Source organism: Lingula anatina, chromosome 7, assembly GCF_051362555.1.
Source record: "Lingula anatina isolate TDL-2025a chromosome 7, LinAna3.0, whole genome shotgun sequence".
NCBI classification, from domain to species: domain Eukaryota; kingdom Metazoa; phylum Brachiopoda; class Lingulata; order Lingulida; family Lingulidae; genus Lingula; species Lingula anatina.
This window is the reverse complement of record NC_141773.1, coordinates 5,624,940-5,650,359: the sequence shown is the minus strand read 5'-3', so window position 1 is coordinate 5,650,359 and position 25,420 is coordinate 5,624,940. Positions and strand designations below refer to the sequence as shown.

Here is a 25,420-nt window from a genome sequence, read left to right as displayed (position 1 = left end):
ACAGCCACAATCTTCTGCCAATTCTACATCATGGCCTAAAATAAATTTTTTCCAATGTGTGTCAAATTCTTAACATCATTCTTTTCGTCTTCACTTGTATTTTCACGCTGTCTTTGCCATGTTGTAATGTTGACATAAAATTGTGACTGGTCAGTTTCACAGCCACAATCTTCTGCCAATTTTACATCAAGACCAAATTTGTTTTCCATCTGCATCTATTTCTTCGCATTATTGGAGGTTTTTCCCACTGAGCAGGTTTGACAAAAAGAAGCACTGGTGTTATATTCCCCAGCCACTCCTTTATTGCCAAAAATATACAATGGGTGTAATCTTCTTCATACATTTCTTCACTTCTGTTTTCACGCTGTCTGTACCATGGTGTAATGTTGACATAAAATTGCGACTGGGCACATTCACAGCCACAATCTTCTGCCAATTCTACATCATGGCCCACAATTTATGCACACCTTACATCATGACTGTTGTTATGCCATTATCCAAGAGCTTTCTGTCTGGTTTCTACTGTGTAGTTGCTTTTATACCTTATCCCACATGTCAAATATGTCAAGATATTCAAGCTTACTTCTGTCAAGCTGTCTTATCTCTGTCTGTCCATTCTTACCAGTTGTATTTAGTGTCACCATTGTTCTATTCATGTGTCATGTGTACAGTTGTCACAGCCCAAGTAGTAGACTTTCCACAGGTGACTTCTGAGCTATGATTGCAATCAAGATTTTATCTTGTCTACCTGTAAACTAATCATCTTACAGTGTTTAATCCTACAACAAACCAAACAAAGCTGTTGACTGGACTTTGGTGTAGTTTTGACATGAAATTGCAACTGATCAGTTTTACAGCCACAATCTTCTGCCAATTCTACATCATGGCCTAAAATAAATTTTTTCCAATGTGTGTCAAATTCTCAACATTATTCTTTTCGTCTTCACTTGTATTTTCACGCTGTCTTTGCCATGTTGTAATGTTGACATAAAATTGTGACTGGTCAGTTTCACAGCCACAATCTTCTGCCAATTTTACATCAAGACCAAATTTGTTTTCCATCTGCATCTATTTCTTCGCATTATTGGAGGTTTTTCCCACTGAGCAGGTTTGACAAAAAGAAGCACTGGTGTTATATTCCCCAGCCACTCCTTTATTGCCAAAAATATACAGTGGGTTAATCTTCTTCGTACATTTCTTCACTTCTTTTTTCACGCTGTCTATACCATGTTGTAATGTTGACATAAAATTGCGACTGATCACATTCACAGCCACAATCTTCTGCCAATTCTACATCATGGCCATTTTTTCCCTTCTGCAGCTATTTCTTCACATTATTTGAGGTTTTTCCCACCGAACAGGTTTGACAAAAAGAAGCGCTGGTGTAATATTCCCCAGCCACTCCTTTATTGCCAAAAATATACAGTGGGTTGAATCTTCGAATATTTCTTCAATTGTGTTTTCACGCTGTCTGTACCATGGTGTAATGTTGGCATAAAATTGTGCCTGGTCACATTCACAGCCACAATCTTCTGCCAATACTACATCATGGCCCAAAATTTATGCACACCTTACATCATGACTGTTCTTATGCTCTTATCCAAGAGCTTTCTGTCTGTTTCTACTGTGTAGTTGCTTTTATACCTTATCCCCCATGTCAAATATGTCAAGATATTCAAGCTTACTTCTGTCAAGCTGTCTTATCTCTGTCTGTCCATTCTTACCAGTTGTATTTAGTGTCACCATTGTTCTATTCATGTGTCATGTGTACAGTTGTCACAGCCCAAGTAGTAGACTTTCCACAGGTGACTTCTCAGCTATGATTGCAATCAAGATTTTATCTTGTCTACCTGTAAACTAATCATCTTACAATGTTTAATCCTACAACAAACCAAACAAAGCTGTTGACTGGACTTTGGTGTAGTATTGACATGAAATTGCAACTGATCAGTTTTACAGCCACAATCTTCTGCCAATTCTACATCATGGCCTAAAATAATCTTTCCCAACGTGTGTCAAATTCTTAACATCATTCGATTCGTCTTCACTTGTATTTTCACGCTGTCTTGACCATGTTGTAATGTTGACATCAAATTGTGACTGGTCAGTTTCACAGCCACAATCTTCTGCCAATTTTACATCATGACCAAATTTGTTTTCCATCTGCATCTATTTCTTCGCATTATTTGAGGTTTTTCCCACTGAACAGGTTTGACAAAAAGAAGCACTGGTGTTATATTCCCCAGCCACTCCTTTATTGCCAAAAATATACAGTGGGTTGAATCTTTGAATATTTCTTCACTTGTGTTTTCACGCTGTCTGTACCATGGTGTAATGTTGACATGGTGTAATGTTGACAATTGCGACTGATCAGTTTTACAGCCACAATCTTCTGCCAATTCTACATCATGGCCTAAAATAATCTTTCCTAATGTGTGTCAAATTCTTAAAATCATTCGATTCGTCTTCACTTGTATTTTCACGCTGTCTTGACCATGTTGTAATGTTGACATCAAATTGTTACTGGTCAGTTTCACAGCCACAATCTTCTGCCAATTTTACATCATGACCAAATTTGTTTTCCATCTGCATCTATTTCTTCACATTATTTGAGGTTTTTCCCACTGAACAGGTTTGACAAAAAGAAGCACTGGTGTTATATTCCCCAGCCACTCCTTTATTGCCAAAAATATACAGTGGGTTGAATCTTCGAATATTTCTTCACTTGTGTTTTCACGCTGTCTGTACCATGGTGTAATGTTGACATAAAATTGTGACTGATCAGTTTTACAGCCACAATCTTCTGCCAATTCTACATCATGGCCTAAAATAATCTTTCCCAATGTGTGTCAAATTCTTAACATCATTCGATTCGTCTTCACTTGTATTTTCATGCTGTCTTGACCATGTTGTAATGTTGACATAAAATTGTGAATGGTCAGTTTCACAGCCACAATCTTCTGCCAATTCTACATCATGGCCAATTTTAATCCCATCTGCATCTATTTCTTCACATTATTTGAGGTTTTACCCACTGAACAGGTTTGACAAAAAGAAGCACTGGTGTTATATTCCCCAGCCACTCCTTTATTGCCAAAAATATACAGTGGGTTAAATCTTCTTCGTACATTTCTTCACTTCTGTTTTCACGCCGTCTGTACCATGTTGTAATGTTGACTTAAAATTGCGACTGATCACATTCACAGCCACAATCTTCTGCCAATTTTACATCATGACCAAATTTGTTTTCCATCTGCATCAATTTCTTCATATTATTTGAGGTTTTTCCCACTGAACAGGTTTGACAAAAAGAAGCACTGGTGTTATATTCCCCAGCCACTCCTTTATTGCCAAAAATATACAGTGGGGTTAAATCTTCTTCGTACATTTCTTCACTTCTGTTTTCACGCCGTCTGTACCATGTTGTAATGTTGACTTAAAATTGCGACTGATCACATTCACAGCCACAATCTTCTGCCAATTCTACATCATGGCCAATTTTTATCCCATCTGCATCAATTTCTTCATATTATTTGAGGTTTTTCCCACTGAACAGGTTTGACAAAAAGAAGCACTGGTGTAATATTCCCCAGCCACTCCTTTATTGCCAAAAATATTCAGTCGGTGTATTCTTTTTCGTACATATCTTCACTTCTGTTTTCATGCTGTCTATACCATGGTGTAATGTTGACATAAAATTGTGACTGATCTCATTCACAGCCACAATCTTCTGCCAATTCTACATCATGGCCCAAAATTTATGCACACCTTACATCATGACTGTTGTTATGCTATTATCCAAGAGCTTTCTGTCTGGTTTCTACTGTGTAGTTGCTTTTATACCTTATCCCACATGTCAAATAAGTCAAGATATTCAAGCTTACTTTTGTCAAGCTGTCTTATCTCTGTCTGTCCATTCTTACCAGTTGTATTTAGTGTCACCATTGTTCTATTCATGTGTCATGTGTACAGTTGTCACAGCCCAAGTAGTAGACTTTCCACAGGTGACTTCTCAGCTATGATTGCAATCAAGATTTTATCTTGTCTACCTGAAAACTAATCATCTTACAGTGTTTAATCCTACAACAAACCAAACAAAGCTGTTGACTGGACTTTGGTGTAGTTTTGACATGAAATTGCAACTGATCAGTTTTACAGCCACAATCTTCTGCCAATTCTACATGGCCTAAAATAAATTTTTTCCAATGTGTGTCAAATTCTCAACATTATTCTTTTCGTCTTCACTTGTATTTTCACGCTGTCTTTGCCATGTTGTAATGTTGACATAAAATTGTGACTGGTCAATTTCACAGCCACAATCTTCTGCCAATTTTACATCAAGACCAAATTTGTTTTCCATCTGCATCTATTTCTTCGCATTATTGGAGGTTTTTCCCACTGAGCAGTTTTGACAAAAAGAAGCACTGGTGCTATATTCCCCAGCCACTCCTTTATTGCCAAAAATATACAGTGGGTTTATCTTCTTCGTACATTTCTTCACTTCTTTTTTCACGCTGTCTATACCATGTTGTAATGTTGACATAATATTGCGACTGATCACATTCACAGCCACAATCTTCTGCCAATTCTACATCATGGCCATTTTTTCCCTTCTGCATCTATTTCTTTGCATTATTGGAGGTTTTTCCCACTGAACAGGTTTGACAAAAAGAAGCGCTGGTGTTATATTCCCCAGCCACTCCTTTATTGCCAAAAATATACAGTGGGTTGAATCTTCTTCGTACATTTCTTCACTTCAGTTTTTACGCTGTCTGTACCATGTTGTAATGTTGACATAAAATTGCGACAGATCACATTCACAGCCACAATCTTCTGCCAATTCTACATCATGGCCATTTTTTCCATCTTCAGCTATTTCTTCACATTATTAGAGGTTATTCCCACTGAACAGGTTTGACAAAAAGAAGCGCTGGTGTTATATTCCCTAGCCACTCCTTTTTTGCCAAAAATATACAGTGGGTTAAATCTTCGTACATTTCTTCACTTCATTTTTCATGCTGTCTGTACCCTGTTGTAATGTTGACATAAAATTGCGACTGATCACATTCACAGCCACAATCTTCTGCCAATTCTACATCATGGCCATTTTTTCCATCTGCATTTATTTCTTTGCATTATTGGAGGTTTTTCCCACTGAGCAGGTTTGACAAAAAGAAGCACTGGTGTAATATTCCCCAGCCACTCCTTTATTGCCAAAAATATTCAGTCGGTGTATTCTTTTTCGTACATATCTTCACTTCTGTTTTCATGCTGTCTATACCATGGTGTAATGTTGACATAAAATTGTGACTGATCTCATTCACAGCCACAATCTTCTGCCAATTCTACATCATGGCCCAAAATTTATGCACACCTTACATCATGACTGTTGTTATGCTATTATCCATGAGCTTTCTGTCTGGTTTCTACTGTGTAGTTGCTTTTATACCTTATCCCACATGTCAAATATGTCAAGATATTCAAGCTTACTTTTGTCAAGCTGTCTTATCTCTGTCTGTCCATTCTTACCAGTTGTATTTAGTGTCACCATTGTTCTATTCATGTGTCATGTGTACAGTTGTCACAGCCCAAGTAGTAGACTTTCCACAGGTGACTTCTGAGCTATGATTGCAATCAAGATTTTATCTTGTCTACCTGAAAACTAATCATCTTACAGTGTTTAATCCTACAACAAACCAAACAAAGCTGTTGACTGGACTTTGGTGTAGTTTTGACATGAAATTGCAACTGATCAGTTTTACAGCCACAATCTTCTGCCAATTCTACATCATGGCCTAAAATAAATTTTTTCCAATGTGTGTCAAATTCTCAACATTATTCTTTTCGTCTTCACTTGTATTTTCACGCTGTCTTTGCCATGTTGTAATGTTGACATAAAATTGTGACTGGTCAGTTTCACAGCCACAATCTTCTGCCAATTTTACATCAAGACCAAATTTGTTTTCCATCTGCATCTATTTCTTCGCATTATTGGAGGTTTTTCCCACTGAGCAGGTTTGACAAAAAGAAGCACTGGTGTTATATTCCCCAGCCACTCCTTTATTGCCAAAAATATACAGTGGGTTAATCTTCTTCGTACATTTCTTCACTTCTTTTTTCACGCTGTCTATACCATGTTGTAATGTTGACATAAAATTGCGACTGATCACATTCACAGCCACAATCTTCTGCCAATTCTACATCATGGCCATTTTTTCCCTTCTGCATCTATTTCTTTGCATTATTGGAGGTTTTTCCCACTGAACAGGTTTGACAAAAAGAAGCGCTGGTGTTATATTCCCCAGCCACTCCTTTATTGCCAATAATATACAGTGGGTTGAATCTTCTTCGTACATTTCTTCACTTCATTTTTTACGCTGTCTGTACCATGTTGTAATGTTGACATAAAATTGCGACTGATCACATTCACAGCCACAATCTTCTGCCAATTCTACATCACGGCCCAAAATTTATGCACACCTTACATCATGACTGTTGTTTTGCTCTTATCCAAGAGCTTTCTGTCTGGTTTCTACTGTGTAGTTGCTTTTATACCTTATCCCCCATGTCAAATATGTCAAGATATTCAAGCTTACTTCTGTCAAGCTGTCTTATCTCTGTCTGTCCATTCTTACCAGTTGTATTTAGTGTCACCGTTGTTCTATTCATGTGTCATGTGTACAGTTGTCACAGCCCAAGTAGTAGACTTTCCACAGGTGACTTCTGAGCTATGATTGCAATCAAGATTTTATCTTGTCTACCTGTAAACTAATCATCTTACAGTGTTTAATCCTACAACAAACCAAACAAAGCTGTTGACTGGACTTTGGTGTAGTTTTGACATGAAATTGCAACTGGTCAGTTTTACAGCCACAATCTTCTGCCAATTCTACATCATGGCCTAAAATAAATTTTTTCCAATGTGTGTCAAATTCTTAACATCATTCTTTTCGTCTTCACTTGTATTTTCACGCTGTCTTTGCCATGTTGTAATGTTGACATAAAATTGTGACTGGTCAGTTTCACAGCCACAATCTTCTGCCAATTTTACATCAAGACCAAATTTGTTTTCCATCTGCATCTATTTCTTCGCATTATTGGAGGTTTTTCCCACTGAGCAGGTTTGACAAAAAGAAGCGCTGGTGCTATATTCCCCAGCCACTCCTTTATTGCCAAAAATATACAGTGGGTTAATCTTCTTCGTACATTTCTTCACTTCTTTTTTCACGCTGTCTATACCATGTTGTAATGTTGACATAAAATTGCGACTGATCACATTCACAGCCACAATCTTCTGCCAATTCTACATCATGGCCATTTTTTCCATCTGCATCTATTTCTTCGCATTATTGGAGATTTTTCCCACTGAGCAGGTTTGACAAAAAGAAGCACTGGTGTTATATTCCCCAGCCACTCCTTTATTGCCAAAAATATACAGTGGGTTAATCTTCTTCGTACATTTCTTCACTTCTTTTTTCACGCCGTCTGTACCATGTTGTAATGTTGACATAAAATTGCGACTGATCACATTCACAGCCACAATCTTCTGCCAATTCTACATCATGGCCATTTTTTCCATCTTCAGCTATTTCTTCACATTATTGGAGGTTTTTCCCACTGGACAGGTTTGACAAAAAGAAGCGCTGGTGTTATATTCCCCAGCCACTCCTTTATTGCCAAAAATATACAATGGGTGTAATCTTCTTCATACATTTCTTCACTTCTGTTTTCACGCTGTCTGTACCATGGTGTAATGTTGACATAAAATTGTGACTGGGCACATTCACAGCCACAATCTTCTGCCAATTCTACATCATGGCCCACAATTTATGCACACCTTACATCATGACTGTTGTTATGCTCTTATCCAAGAGCTTTCTGTCTGGTTTCTACTGTGTAGTTGCTTTTATACCTCATCCCCCATGTCCAATATGTCAAGATATTCAAGCTTACTTCTGTCAAGCTGTCTTATCTCTGTCTGTCCATTCTTACCAGTTGTATTTAGTGTCACCATTGTTCTATTCATGTGTCATGTGTACAGTTGTCACAGCCCAAGTAGTAGACTTTCCACAGGTGACTTCTCAGCTATAATTGCAATCAAGATTTTATCTTGTCTACCTGTAAACTTATCATCTTACAGTGTTTAATCCTACAACAAACCAAACAAAGCTGTTGACTGGACTTTGGTGTAGTATTGACATGAAATTGCAACTGATCAGTTTTACAGCCACAATCTTCTGCCAATTCTACATCATGGCCTAAAATAATCTTTCCCAATGTGTGTCAAATTCTTAACATCATTCGTTTCGTCTTCACTTGTATTTTCACGCTGTCTTTGCCATGTTGTAATGTTGACATAAAATTGTGACTGGTCAGTTTCACAGCCACAATCTTCTGCCAATTTTACATCAAGACCGAATTTTTTTTCCATGTGCATCTATTTCTTCGCATTATTGGAGGTTTTTCCCACTGAGCAGGTTTGACAAAAAGATGCACTGGTGTTATATTCCCCAGCCACTCCTTTATTGCCAAAAATATACAGTGGGTTAATCTTCTTCGTACATTTCTTCACCTCTTTTTTCACGCTGTCTATACCATGTTGTATTGTTGACATAAAATTGTGACTGGTCAGTTTCACAGCCACAATCTTCTGCCAATTTTACATCAAGACCAAATTTGTTTTCCATCTGCATCTATTTCTTCGCATTATTGGAGATTTTTCCCACTGAGCAGGATTGACAAAAAGAAGCACTGGTGTTATATTCCCCAGCCACTCCTTTATTGCCAAAAATATACAGCCACAATCTTCTGCCAATTTTACATCAAGACCAAATTTGTTTTCCATCTGCATCTATTTCTTCGCATTATTGGAGATTTTTCCCACTGAGCAGGTTTGACAAAAAGAAGCACTGGTGTTATATTCCCCAGCCACTCCTTTATTGCCAAAAATATACAGTGGGTTAAATCTTCTTCGTACATTTCTTCACTTCTGTTTTAAAGCTGTCTATACCATGGTGTAATGTTGACATAAAATTGCGACTGATCACATTCACAGCCACAATCTTCTGCCAATTCTACATCATGGCCATTTTTTCCATCTTCAGCTATTTCTTCACATTATTGGAGGTTTTTCCCACTGAACAGGTTTGACAAAAAGAAGCACTGGTGTTATATTCCCCAGCCACTCCTTTATTGCCAAAAATATTCTGTCGGTGTATTCTTTTTCGTATATATCTTCACTTCTGTTTTCAAGCTGTCTATACCATGGTGTAATGTTGACATAAAATTGTGACTGGTCACATTCACAGCCACAATCTTCTGCCAATTTTACATCAAGACCAAATTTGTTTTCCATCTGCATCTATTTCTTCGCATTTCTTGCCAATTCTACATCATGGCCATTTTTTCCATCTGCAGCTATTTCTTCGCATTATTGGAGGTTTTTCCCACTGAACAGGTTTGACAAAAAGAAGCACTGGTGTTATATTCCCCAGCCACTCCTTTATTGCCAAAAATATACAGTGGATTAAATCTTCGAATATTTCTTCACTTATGTGTTCACGCTGTCTATACCATGGTGCAATGTTGACATAAAATCGCGACTGGTCAGTTTCACAGCCACAATCTTTTGCCAATTTTACATCATGACCAAATTTGTTTTCCATCTACATCAATTTCTTGGCATTATTGGAGGTTTTTCTCACTGAACAGGTTTGACAAAAAGAAGCGCTGGTGTAATATTCCCCAGCCACTCCTTTATTGCCAAAAATATTCTGTCGGTGTATTCTTTTTCGTACATATCTTCACTTCTGTTTTCAAGCTGTCTATACCATGGTGTAATGTTGACATAAAATTGTGACTGATCACATTCACAGCCACAATCTTCTGCCAATTCTACATCATGGCCCAAAATTTATGCACACCTTACATCATGACTGTTGTTATGCTCTTATCCAAGAGCTTTCTCTCTGGTTTCTACTGTGTAGTTGCTTTTATACCTTATCCCACATGTCAAATATGTCAAGATATTCAAGCTTACTTCTGTCAAGCTGTCTTATCTGTCTGTCCCTTCTTACCAGTTGTATTTAGTGTCACCATTGTTCTATTCATGTGTCATGTGTATAGTTGTCACAGCCCAAGTAGTAGACTTTCCACAGGTGACTTCTCAGCTATAATTGCAATCAAGATTTTATCTTGTCTACCTGTAAACTAATCATCTTACAGTGTTAAATCCTACAACAAACCAAACAAAGCTGTTGACTGGACTTTGGTGTAGTATTGACATGAAATTGCAACTGATCAGTTTTACAGCCACAATCTTCTGCCAATTCTACATCATGGCCTAAAATAATCTTTCCCAATGTGTGTCAAATTCTTAACATCATTCTTTTCGTCTTCATTTGTATTTTCACGCTGTCTATACCATGTTGTAATGTTGACATAAAATTGTGACTGATCACATTCACAGCCACAATCTTCTGCCAGTTCTACAACATGGCCCAAAATTTATGCACACCTTACATCATGACTGTTGTTATGCTATTATCCAAGAGCTTTCTGTCTGGTTTCTACTGTGTAGTTGCTTTTATACCTTATCCCACATGTCAAATATGTCAAGATATTCAAGCTTACTTCTGTCAAGCTGTCTTATCTCTGTCTGTCCATTCTTACCAGTTGTATTTAGTGTCACCCTTGTTCTATTCATGTGTCATGTGTACAGTTGTCACAGCCCAAGTAGTAGACTTTCCACAGGTGACTTCTCAGCTATGATTGCAATCAAGATTTTATCTTGTCTACCTGTAAACTAATCATCTTACAGTGTTTAATCCTACAACAAACCAAACAAAACTGTTGACTGTACTTTGGTGTAGTTTTGACATGAAATTGTAACTGATCAGTTTTACAGCCACAATCTTCTGCCAATTCTACATCATGGCCTAAAATAAATTTTTTCCAATGTGTGTCAAATTCTTAACATTATTCTTTTCGTCTTCACTTGTATTTTCACGCTGTCTTTGCCATGTTGTAATGTTGACATAAAATTGTGACTGGTCAGTTTCACAGCCACAATCTTCTGCCAATTTTACATCAAGATTAAATTTGTTTTCCATCTGCATCTATTTCTTCGCATTATTGGAGGTTTTTCCCACTGAGCAGGTTTGACAAAAAGAAGCACTGGTGTTATATTCCCCAGCCACTCCTTTATTGCCAAAAATATACAGTGGGTTAATCTTCTTCGTACATTTCTTCACTTCTTTTTTCACGCTGTCTATACCATGTTGTAATGTTGACATAAAATTGCGACTGATCACATTCACAGCCACAATCTTCTGCCAATTCTACATCATGGCCATTTTTTCCCTTCTGCAGCTATTTCTTCACATTATTGGAGGTTTTTCCCACCGAACAGGTTTGACAAAAAGAAGCGCTGGTGTAATATTCCCCAGCCACTCCTTTATTGCCAAAAATATACAGTGGGTTGAATCTTCGAATAATTCTTCAATTGTGTTTTCACGCTGTCTGTACCATGGTGTAATGTTGACATAAAATTGTGCCTGGTCACATTCACAGCCACAATCTTCTGCCAATACTACATCATGGCCCAAAATTTATGCACACCTTACATCATGACTGTTCTTATGCTCTTATCCAAGAGCTTTCTGTCTGTTTCTACTGTGTAGTTGCTTTTATACCTTATCCCACATGTCAAATATGTCAAGATATTCAAGCTTACTTCTGTCAAGCTGTCTTATCTCTGTCTGTCCCTTCTTACCAGTTGTATTTAGTGTCACCATTGTTCTATTCATGTGTCATGTGTACAGTTGTCACAGCCCAAGTAGTAGACTTTCCACAGGTGACTTCTCAGCTATGATTGCAATCAAGATTTTATCTTGTCTACCTGTAAACTAATCATCTTACAATGTTTAATCCTACAACAAACCAAACAAAGCTGTTGACTGGACTTTGGTGTAGTATTGACATGAAATTGCAACTGATCAGTTTTACAGCCACAATCTTCTGCCAATTCTACATCATGGCCTAAAATAATCTTTCCCAACGTGTGTCAAATTCTTAACATCATTCGATTCGTCTTCACTTGTATTTTCACGCTGTCTTGACCATGTTGTAATGTTGACATCAAATTGTGACTGGTCAGTTTCACAGCCACAATCTTCTGCCAATTTTACATCATGACCAAATTTGTTTTCCATCTGCATCTATTTCTTCGCATTATTGGAGCTTTTTCCCACTGAACAGGTTTGACAAAAAGAAGCACTGGTGTTATATTCCCCAGCCACTCCTTTATTGCCAAAAATATACAGTGGGTTGAATCTTTGAATATTTCTTCACTTGTGTTTTCACGCTGTCTGTACCATGGTGTAATGTTGACATGGTGTAATGTTGACAATTGCGACTGATCAGTTTTACAGCCACAATCTTCTGCCAATTCTACATCATGGCCTAAAATAATCTTTCCCAATGTGTGTCAAATTCTTAACATCATTCAATTCGTCTTCACTTGTATTTTCACGCTGTCTTGACCATGTTGTAATGTTGACATCAAATTGTTACTGGTCAGTTTCACAGCCACAATCTTCTGCCAATTTTACATCATGACCAAATTTGTTTTCCATCTGCATCTATTTCTTCACATTATTTGAGGTTTTTCCCACTGAACAGGTTTGACAAAAAGAAGCACTGGTGTTATATTCCCCTGCGACTCCTTTATTGCCAAAAATATACAGTGGGTTGAATCTTCGAATATTTCTTCACTTGTGTTTTCACGCTGTCTGTACCATGGTGTAATGTTGACATAAAATTGTGACTGATCAGTTTTACAGCCACAATCTTCTGCCAATTCTACATCATGGCCTAAAATAATCTTTCCCAATGTGTGTCAAATTCTTAACATCATTCGATTCGTCTTCACTTGTATTTTCATGCTGTCTTGACCATGTTGTAATGTTGACATAAAATTGTGAATGGTCAGTTTCACAGCCACAATCTTCTGCCAATTCTACATCATGGCCAATTTTAATCCCATCTGCATCTATTTCTTCACATTATTTGAGGTTTTACCCACTGAACAGGTTTGACAAAAAGAAGCACTGGTGTTATATTCCCCAGCCACTCCTTTATTGCCAAAAATATACAGTGGGTTAAATCTTCTTCGTACATTTCTTCACTTCTGTTTTCACGCCGTCTGTACCATGTTGTAATGTTGACTTAAAATTGCGACTGATCACATTCACAGCCACAATCTTCTGCCAATTTTACATCATGACCAAATTTGTTTTCCATCTGCATCAATTTCTTCATATTATTTGAGGTTTTTCCCACTGAACAGGTTTGACAAAAAGAAGCACTGGTGTTATATTCCCCAGCCACTCCTTTATTGCCAAAAATATACAGTGGGGTTAAATCTTCTTCGTACATTTCTTCACTTCTGTTTTCACGCCGTCTGTACCATGTTGTAATGTTGACTTAAAATTGCGACTGATCACATTCACAGCCACAATCTTCTGCCAATTCTACATCATGGCCAATTTTTATCCCATCTGCATCAATTTCTTCATATTATTTGAGGTTTTTCCCACTGAACAGGTTTGACAAAAAGAAGCACTGGTGTTATATTCCCCAGCCACTCCTTTATTGCCAAAAATATACAGTGGGTTAAATCTTCTTCGTACATTTCTTCACTTCTGTTTTTAACGCCGTCTGTACCATGTTGTAATGTTGACTTAAAATTGCGACTGATCACATTCACAGCCACAATCTTCTGCCAATTCTACATCATGGCCAATTTTTATCCCATCTGCATCTATTTCTTCACATTATTTGAGGTTTTTCCCACTGAACAGGTTTGACAAAAAGAAGCACTGGTGTTATATTCCCCAGCCACTCCTTTATTGCCAAAAATATACAGTGGGTTGAATCTTTGAATATTTCTTCACTTGTGTTTTCACGCTGTCTGTACCATGGTGTAATGTTGACATAAAATTGTGACTGGTCACATTCACAGCCACAATCTTCTGCCAATTCTACATCATGGCCCAAAATTTATGCACACCTTACATCATGACTGTTCTCATGCTCTTATCCAAGAGCTTTCTGTCTGGTTTCTACTGTGTAGTTGCTTTTATACCTCATCCCCCATGTCAAATATGTCAAGATATTCAAGTTTACTTCTGTCAAGCTGTCTTATCTCTGTCTGTCCATTCTTACCAGTTGTATTTAGTGTCACCCTTGTTCTATTCATGTGTCATGTGTACAGTTGTCACAGCCCAAGTAGTAGACTTTCCACAGGTGACTTCTCAGCTATGATTGCAATCAAGATTTTATCTTGTCTACCTGTAAACTAATCATCTTACAATGTTTAATCCTACAACAAACCAAACAAAGCTGTTGACTGGACTTTGGTGTAGTATTGACATGAAATTGCAACTGATCAGTTTTACAGCCACAATCTTCTGCCAATTCTACATCATGGCCTAAAATAATCTTTCCCAACGTGTGTCAAATTCTTAACATCATTCGATTCGTCTTCACTTGTATTTTCACGCTGTCTTGACCATGTTGTAATGTTGACATCAAATTGTGACTGGTCAGTTTCACAGCCACAATCTTCTGCCAATTTTACATCATGACCAAATTTGTTTTCCATCTGCATCTATTTCTTCACATTATTTGAGGTTTTTCCCACTGAACAGGTTTGACAAAAAGAAGCACTGGTGTTATATTCCCCAGCCACTCCTTTATTGCCAAAAATATACAGTGGGTTGAATCTTCGAATATTTCTTCACTTGTGTTTTCACGCTGTCTGTACCATGGTGTAATGTTGACATAAAATTGTGACTGGTCAGTTTCACAGCCACAATCTTCTGCCAATTCTACATCATGGCCAATTTTAATCCCATCTGCATCTATTTCTTCACATTATTTGAGGTTTTACCCACTGAACAGGTTTGACAAAAAGAAGCACTGGTGTTATATTCCCCAGCCACTCCTTTATTGCCAAAAATATACAGTGGGTTAAATCTTCTTCGTACATTTCTTCACTTCTGTTTTCACGCCGTCTATACCATGTTGTAATGTTGACTTAAAATTGCGACTGATCACATTCACAGCCACAATCTTCTGCCAATTTTACATCATGACCAAATTTATTTTCCATCTGCATCAATTTCTTCATATTATTTGAGGTTTTTCCCACTGAACAGTTTTGACAAAAAGAAGCACTGGTGTTATATTCCTCAGCCACTCCTTTATTGCCAAAAATATACAGTGGGTTGAATCTTCTTCGTACATTTCTTCACTACTGTTTTTAACGCCGTCTGTACCATGTTGTAATGTTGACTTAAAATTGCGACTGATCACATTCACAGCCACAATCTTCTGCCAATTCTACATCATGGCCAATTTTTATCCCATCTGCATCTATTTCTTCACATTATTTGAGGTTTTTCCCACTGAACAGGTTTGACAAAAAGAAGCACTGGTGTTATATTCCCCAGCCACTCCTTTATTGCCAAAAATGTACAGTGGGTTGAATCTTTGAATATTTCTTCACTTGTGTTTTCACGCTGTCTGTACCATGGTGTAATGTTGACATAAAATTGTGACTGGTCACATTCACAGCCACAATCTTCTGCCAATTCTACATCATGGCCCAAAATTTATGCACACCTTACATCATGACTGTTCTTATGCTCTTATCCTAGAGCTTTCTGTCTGGTTTCTACTGTGTAGTTGCTTTTATACCTCATCCCCCATGTCAAATATGTCAAGATATTCAAGTTTACTTCTGTCAAGCTGTCTTATCTCTGTCTGTCCATTCTTACCAGTTGTATTTAGTGTCACCCTTGTTCTATTCATGTGTCATGTATACAGTTGTCACAGCCCAAGTAGTAGACTTTCCACAGGTGACTTCTCAGCTATGATTGCAATCAAGATTTTATCTTGTCTACCTGTAAACTAATCATCTTACAATGTTTAATCCTACAACAAACCAAACAAAGCTGTTGACTGGACTTTGGTGTAGTATTGACCAGAAATTGCAACTGATCAGTTTTACAGCCACAATCTTCTGCCAATTCTACATCATGGCCTAAAATAATCTTTCCCAACGTGTGTCAAATTCTTAACATCATTCGATTCGTCTTCACTTGTATTTTCACGCTGTCTTGACCATGTTGTAATGTTGACATCAAATTGTGACTGGTCAGTTTCACAGCCACAATCTTCTGCCAATTTTACATCATGACCAAATTTGTTTTCCATCTGCATCTATTTCTTCACATTATTTGAGGTTTTTCCCACTGAACAGGTTTGACAAAAAGAAGCACTGGTGTTATATTCCCCAGCCACTCCTTTATTGCCAAAAATATACAGTGGGTTGAATCTTTGAATATTTCTTCACTTGTGTTTTCACGCTGTCTGTACCATGGTGTAATGTTGACATGGTGTAATGTTGACAATTGCGACTGATCAGTTTTACAGCCACAATCTTCTGCCAATTCTACATCATGGCCTAAAATAATCTTTCCCAATGTGTGTCAAATTCTTAACATCATTCGATTCGTCTTCACTTGTATTTTCACGCTGTCTTGACCATGTTGTAATGTTGACATCAAATTGTTACTGGTCAGTTTCACAGCCACAATCTTCTGCCAATTTTACATCATGACCAAATTTGTTTTCCATCTGCATCTATTTCTTCACATTATTTGAGGTTTTTCCCACTGAACAGGTTTGACAAAAAGAAGCACTGGTGTTATATTCCCCAGCCACTCCTTTATTGCCAAAAATATACAGTGGGTTGAATCTTCGAATATTTCTTCACTTGTGTTTTCACGCTGTCTGTACCATGGTGTAATGTTGACATAAAATTGTGACTGATCAGTTTTACAGCCACAATCTTCTGCCAATTCTACATCATGGCCTAAAATAATCTTTCCCAATGTGTGTCAAATTCTTAACATCATTCGATTCGTCTTCACTTGTATTTTCATGCTGTCTTGACCATGTTGTAATGTTGACATAAAATTGTGAATGGTCAGTTTCACAGCCACAATCTTCTGCCAATTCTACATCATGGCCAATTTTAATCCCATCTGCATCTATTTCTTCACATTATTTGAGGTTTTACCCACTGAACAGGTTTGACAAAAAGAAGCACTGGTGTTATATTCCCCAGCCACTCCTTTATTGCCAAAAATATACAGTGGGTTAAATCTTCTTCGTACATTTCTTCACTTCTGTTTTCACGCCGTCTGTACCATGTTGTAATGTTGACTTAAAATTGCGACTGATCACATTCACAGCCACAATCTTCTGCCAATTTTACATCATGACCAAATTTATTTTCCATCTGCATCAATTTCTTCATATTATTTGAGGTTTTTCCCACTGAACAGTTTTGACAAAAAGAAGCACTGGTGTTATATTCCTCAGCCACTCCTTTATTGCCAAAAATATACAGTGGGTTGAATCTTCTTCGTACATTTCTTCACTACTGTTTTTAACGCCGTCTGTACCATGTTGTAATGTTGACTTAAAATTGCGACTGATCACATTCACAGCCACAATCTTCTGCCAATTCTACATCATGGCCAATTTTTATCCCATCTGCATCTATTTCTTCACATTATTTGAGGTTTTTCCCACTGAACAGGTTTGACAAAAAGAAGCACTGGTGTTATATTCCCCAGCCACTCCTTTATTGCCAAAAATATACAGTGGGTTGAATCTTCGAATATTTCTTCACTTGTGTTTTCACGCTGTCTGTACCATGGTGTAATGTTGACATAAAATTGTGACTGGTCAGTTTCACAGCCACAATCTTCTGCCAATTCTACATCATGGCCAATTTTAATCCCATCTGCATCTATTTCTTCACATTATTTGAGGTTTTACCCACTGAACAGGTTTGACAAAAAGAAGCACTGGTGTTATATTCCCCAGCCACTCCTTTATTGCCAAAAATATACAGTGGGTTAAATCTTCTTCGTACATTTCTTCACTTCTGTTTTCACGCCGTCTGTACCATGTTGTAATGTTGACTTAAAATTGCGACTGATCACATTCACAGCCACAATCTTCTGCCAATTCTAAATCATGGCCAATTTTTATCCCATCTGCATCAATTTCTTCATATTATTTGAGGTTTTTCCCACTGAACAGGTTTGACAAAAAGAAGCACTGGTGTTATATTCCCCAGCCACTCCTTTATTGCCAAAAATATACAGTGGGTTAAATCTTCTTCGTACATTTCTTCACTTCTGTTTTCACGCCGTCTATACCATGTTGTAATGTTGACTTAAAATTGCGACTGATCACATTCACAGCCACAATCTTCTGCCAATTTTACATCATGACCAAATTTATTTTCCATCTGCATCAATTTCTTCATATTATTTGAGGTTTTTCCCACTGAACAGTTTTGACAAAAAGAAGCACTGGTGTTATATTCCTCAGCCACTCCTTTATTGCCAAAAATATACAGTGGGTTGAATCTTCTTCGTACATTTCTTCACTACTGTTTTTAACGCCGTCTGTACCATGTTGTAATGTTGACTTAAAATTGCGACTGATCACATTCACAGCCACAATCTTCTGCCAATTCTACATCATGGCCAATTTTTATCCCATCTGCATCTATTTCTTCACATTATTTGAGGTTTTTCCCACTGAACAGGTTTGACAAAAAGAAGCACTGGTGTTATATTCCCCAGCCACTCCTTTATTGCCAAAAATATACAGTGGGTTGAATCTTCGAATATTTCTTCACTTGTGTTTTCACGCTGTCTGTACCATGGTGTAATGTTGACATAAAATTGTGACTGGTCAGTTTCACAGCCACAATCTTCTGCCAATTCTACATCATGGCCAATTTTAATCCCATCTGCATCTATTTCTTCACATTATTTGAGGTTTTACCCACTGAACAGGTTTGACAAAAAGAAGCACTGGTGTTATATTCCCCAGCCACTCCTTTATTGCCAAAAATATACAGTGGGTTAAATCTTCTTCGTACATTTCTTCACTTCTGTTTTCACGCCGTCTGGCCCAAAATTTATGCACACCTTACATCATGACTGTTCTTATGCTCTTATCCAAGAGCTTTCTGTCTGGTTTCTACTGTGTAGTTGCTTTTATACCTCATCCCCCATGTCAAATATGTCAAGATATTCAAGTTTACTTCTGTCAAGCTGTCTTATCTCTGTCTGTCCATTCTTACCAGTTGTATTTAGTGTCACCCTTGTTCTATTCATGTGTCATGTGTACAGTTGTCACAGCCCAAGTAGTAGACTTTCCACAGGTGACTTCTCAGCTATGATTGCAATCAAGATTTTATCTTGTCTACCTGTAAACTAATCATCTTACAATGTTTAATCCTACAACAAACCAAACAAAGCTGTTGACTGGACTTTGGTGTAGTATTGACATGAAATTGCAACTGATCAGTTTTACAGCCACAATCTTCTGCCAATTCTACATCATGGCCTAAAATAATCTTTCCCAACGTGTGTCAAATTCTTAACATCATTCGATTCGTCTTCACTTGTATTTTCACGCTGTCTTGACCATGTTGTAATGTTGACATCAAATTGTGACTGGTCAGTTTCACAGCCACAATCTTCTGCCAATTTTACATCATGACCAAATTTGTTTTCCATCTGCATCTATTTCTTCACATTATTTGAGGTTTTTCCCACTGAACAGGTTTGACAAAAAGAAGCACTGGTGTTATATTCCCCAGCCACTCCTTTATTGCCAAAAATATACAGTGGGTTGAATCTTTGAATATTTCTTCACTTGTGTTTTCACGCTGTCTGTACCATGGTGTAATGTTGACATGGTGTAATGTTGACAATTGCGACTGATCAGTTTTACAGCCACAATCTTCTGCCAATTCTACATCATGGCCTAAAATAATCTTTCCCAATGTGTGTCAAATTCTTAACATCATTCGATTCGTCTTCACTTGTATTTTCACGCTGTCTTGACCATGTTGTAATGTTGACATCAAATTGTTACTGGTCAGTTTCACAGCCACAATCTTCTGCCAATTTTACATCATGACCAAATTTGTTTTCCATCTGCATCTATTTCTTCACATTATTTGAGGTTTTTCCCACTGAACAGGTTTGACAAAAAGAAGCACTGGTGTTATATTCCCCAGCCACTCCTTTATTGCCAAAAATATACAGTGGGTTGAATCTTCGAATATTTCTTCACTTGTGTTTTCACGCTGTCTGTACCATGGTGTAATGTTGACATAAAATTGTGACTGATCAGTTTTACAGCCACAATCTTCTGCCAATTCTACATCATGGCCTAAAATAATCTTTCCCAATGTGTGTCAAATTCTTAACATCATTCGATTCGTCTTCACTTGTATTTTCATGCTGTCTTGACCATGTTGTAATGTTGACATAAAATTGTGAATGGTCAGTTTCACAGCCACAATCTTCTGCCAATTCTACATCATGGCCAATTTTAATCCCATCTGCATCTATTTCTTCACATTATTTGAGGTTTTACCCACTGAACAGGTTTGACAAAAAGAAGCACTGGTGTTATATTCCCCAGCCACTCCTTTATTGCCAAAAATATACAGTGGGTTAAATCTTCTTCGTACATTTCTTCACTTCTGTTTTCACGCTGTCTGTACCATGTTGTAATGTTGACTTAAAATTGCGACTGATCACATTCACAGCCACAATCTTCTGCCAATTTTACATCATGACCAAATTTATTTTCCATCTGCATCAATTTCTTCATATTATTTGAGGTTTTTCCCACTGAACAGGTTTGACAAAAAGAAGCACTGGTGTTATATTCCCCAGCCACTCCTTTATTGCCAAAAATATACAGTGGGGTTAAATCTTCTTCGTACATTTCTTCACTTCTGTTTTCACGCCGTCTGTACCATGTTGTAATGTTGACTTAAAATTGCGACTGATCACATTCACAGCCACAATCTTCTGCCAATTCTAAATCATGGCCAATTTTTATCCCATCTGCATCAATTTCTTCATATTATTTGAGGTTTTTCCCACTGAACAGGTTTGACAAAAAGAAGCACTGGTGTTATATTCCCCAGCCACTCCTTTATTGCCAAAAATATACAGTGGGTTAAATCTTCTTCGTACATTTCTTCACTTCTGTTTTTAACGCCGTCTGTACCATGTTGTAATGTTGACTTAAAATTGCGACTGATCACATTCACAGCCACAATCTTCTGCCAATTCTACATCATGGCCAATTTTTATCCCATCTGCATCAATTTCTTCACATTATTTGAGGTTTTTCCCACTGAACAGGTTTGACAAAAAGAAGCACTGGTGTTATATTCCCCAGCCACTCCTTTATTGCCAAAAATATACAGTGGGTTGAATCTTTGAATATTTCTTCACTTGTGTTTTCACGCTGTCTGTACCATGGTGTAATGTTGACATAAAATTGTGACTGGTCACATTCACAGCCACAATCTTCTGCCAATTCTACATCATGGCCCAAAATTTATGCACACCTTACATCATGACTGTTCTTATGCTCTTATCCAAGAGCTTTCTGTCTGGTTTCTACTGTGTAGTTGCTTTTATACCTCATCCCCCATGTCAAATATGTCAAGATATTCAAGTTTACTTCTGTCAAGCTGTCTTATCTCTGTCTGTCCATTCTTACCAGTTGTATTTAGTGTCACCCTTGTTCTATTCATGTGTCATGTGTACAGTTGTCACAGCCCAAGTAGTAGACTTTCCACAGGTGACTTCTCAGCTATGATTGCAATCAAGATTTTATCTTGTCTACCTGTAAACTAATCATCTTACAATGTTTAATCCTACAACAAACCAAACAAAGCTGTTGACTGGACTTTGGTGTAGTATTGACATGAAATTGCAACTGATCAGTTTTACAGCCACAATCTTCTGCCAATTCTACATCATGGCCTAAAATAATCTTTCCCAACGTGTGTCAAATTCTTAACATCATTCGATTCGTCTTCACTTGTATTTTCACGCTGTCTTGACCATGTTGTAATGTTGACATCAAATTGTGACTGGTCAGTTTCACAGCCACAATCTTCTGCCAATTTTACATCATGACCAAATTTGTTTTCCATCTGCATCTATTTCTTCACATTATTTGAGGTTTTTCCCACTGAACAGGTTTGACAAAAAGAAGCACTGGTGTTATATTCCCCAGCCACTCCTTTATTGCCAAAAATATACAGTGGGTTGAATCTTCGAATATTTCTTCACTTGTGTTTTCACGCTGTCTGTACCATGGTGTAATGTTGACATAAAATTGTGACTGGTCAGTTTCACAGCCACAATCTTCTGCCAATTCTACATCATGGCCAATTTTAATCCCATCTGCATCTATTTCTTCACATTATTTGAGGTTTTACCCACTGAACAGGTTTGACAAAAAGAAGCACTGGTGTTATATTCCCCAGCCACTCCTTTATTGCCAAAAATATACAGTGGGTTAAATCTTCTTCGTACATTTCTTCACTTCTGTTTTCACGCCGTCTATACCATGTTGTAATGTTGACTTAAAATTGCGACTGATCACATTCACAGCCACAATCTTCTGCCAATTTTACATCATGACCAAATTTGTTTTCCATCTGCATCAATTTCTTCATATTATTTGAGGTTTTTCCCACTGAACAGTTTTGACAAAAAGAAGCACTGGTGTTATATTCCTCAGCCACTCCTTTATTGCCAAAAATATACAGTGGGTTGAATCTTCTTCGTACATTTCTTCACTACTGTTTTTAACGCCGTCTGTACCATGTTGTAATGTTGACTTAAAATTGCGACTGATCACATTCACAGCCACAATCTTCTGCCAATTCTACATCATGGCCAATTTTTATCCCATCTGCATCTATTTCTTCACATTATTTGAGGTTTTTCCCACTGAACAGGTTTGACAAAAAGAAGCACTGGTGTTATATTCCCCAGCCACTCCTTTATTGCCAAAAATGTACAGTGGGTTGAATCTTTGAATATTTCTTCACTTGTGTTTTCACGCTGTCTGTACCATGGTGTAATGTTGACATAAAATTGTGACTGGTCACATTCACAGCCACAATCTTCTGCCAATTCTACATCATGGCCCAAAATTTATGCACACCTTACATCATGACTGTTCTTATGCTCTTATCCTAGAGCTTTCTGTCTGGTTTCTACTGTGTAGTTGCTTTTATACCTCATCCCCCATGTCAAATATGTCAAGATATTCAAGTTTACTTCTGTCAAGCTGTCTTATCTCTGTCTGTCCATTCTTACCAGTTGTATTTAGTGTCACCCTTGTTCTATTCATGTGTCATGTGTACAGTTGTCACAGCCCAAGTAGTAGACTTTCCACAGGTGACTTCTCAGCTATGATTGCAATCAAGATTTTATCTTGTCTACCTGTAAACTAATCATCTTACAATGTTTAATCCTACAACAAACCAAACAAAGCTGTTGACTGGACTTTGGTGTAGTATTGACCAGAAATTGCAACTGATCAGTTTTACAGCCACAATCTTCTGCCAATTCTACATCATGGCCTAAAATAATCTTTCCCAACGTGTGTCAAATTCTTAACATCATTCGATTCGTCTTCACTTGTATTTTCACGCTGTCTTGACCATGGTGTAATGTTGACATAAAATTGTGACTGATCAGTTTTACAGCCACAATCTTCTGCCAATTCTACATCATGGCCTAAAATAATCTTTCCCAACGCGTGTCAAATTCTTAACATCATTCGATTCGTCTTCACTTGTATTTTCACGCTGTCTTGACCATGTTGTAATGTTGACATCAAATTGTGACTGGTCAGTTTCACAGCCACAATCTTCTGCCAATTTTACATCATGACCAAATTTGTTTTCCATCTGCATCTATTTCTTCACATTATTTGAGGTTTTTCCCACTGAACAGGTTTGACAAAAAGAAGCACTGGTGTTATATTCCCCAGCCACTCCTTTATTGCCAAAAATATACAGTGGGTTGAATCTTCGAATATTTCTTCACTTGTGTTTTCACGCTGTCTGTACCATGGTGTAATGTTGACATAAAATTGTGACTGGTCAGTTTCACAGCCACAATCTTCTGCCAATTCTACATCATGGCCAATTTTAATCCCATCTGCATCTATTTCTTCACATTATTTGAGGTTTTACCCACTGAACAGGTTTGACAAAAAGAAGCACTGGTGTTATATTCCCCAGCCACTCCTTTATTGCCAAAAATATACAGTGGGTTGAATCTTCGAATATTTCTTCACTCGTGTTTTCACGCTGTCTGTACCATGTTGTAATGTTGACTAAAAATTGCGACTGAACACATTCACAGCCACAATCTTCTGCCAATTTTACATCATGACCAAATTTGTTTTCCATCTGCATCAATTTCTTCATATTATTTGAGGTTTTTCCCACTGAACAGGTTTGACAAAAAGAAGCACTGGTGTTATATTCCCCAGCCACTCCTTTATTGCCAAAAATATACAGTGGGGTTAAATCTTCTTCGTACATTTCTTCACTTCTGTTTTCACGCCGTCTGTACCATGTTGTAATGTTGACTTAAAATTGCGACTGATCACATTCACAGCCACAATCTTCTGCCAATTCTACATCATGGCCAATTTTTATCCCATCTGCATCAATTTCTTCATATTATTTGAGGTTTTTCCCACTGAACAGGTTTGACAAAAAGAAGCACTGGTGTTATATTCCCCAGCCACTCCTTTATTGCCAAAAATATACAGTGGGTTGAATCTTCTTCGTACATTTCTTCACTACTGTTTTTAACGCCGTCTGTACCATGTTGTAATGTTGACTTAAAATTGCGACTAATCACATTCACAGCCACAATCTTCTGCCAATTCTACATCATGGCCAATTTTTATCCCTTCTGCATCAATTTCTTCACATTATTTGAGGTTTTTCCCACTGAACAGGTTTGACAAAAAGAAGCACTGGTGTTATATTCCCCAGCCACTCCTTTATTGCCAAAAATATACAGTGGGTTGAATCTTCTTTGTACATTTCTTCACTTCTGTTTTCACGCCGTCTGTACCATGTTGTAATGTTGACTTAAAATTGCGACTGATCACATTCACAGCCACAATCTTCTGCCAATTCTACATCATGGCCAATTTTTATCCCATCTGCATCAATTTCTTCATATTATTTGAGGTTTTTCCCACTGAACAGGTTTGACAAAAAGAAGCACTGGTGTTATATTCCCCAGCCACTCCTTTATTGCCAAAAATATACAGTGGGTTAAATCTTCTTCGTACATTTCTTCACTTCGGTTTTTAACGCCGTCTGTACCATGTTGTAATGTTGACTTAAAATTGCGACTGATCACATTCACAGCCACAATCTTCTGCCAATTCTACATCA

At 37.5% G+C, this 25,420-nt stretch overlaps 1 protein-coding gene across 1 annotated transcript in view; it reads left to right on the top strand.

Annotated features, from left to right (window-relative positions):
• Positions 1-25,420, top strand: part of LOC106170113 (centrosomal protein of 70 kDa) — an 88,938-nt gene that overhangs the window by 12,678 nt on the left and 50,840 nt on the right. The gene's annotated exons all lie outside the window — the stretch shown is intronic.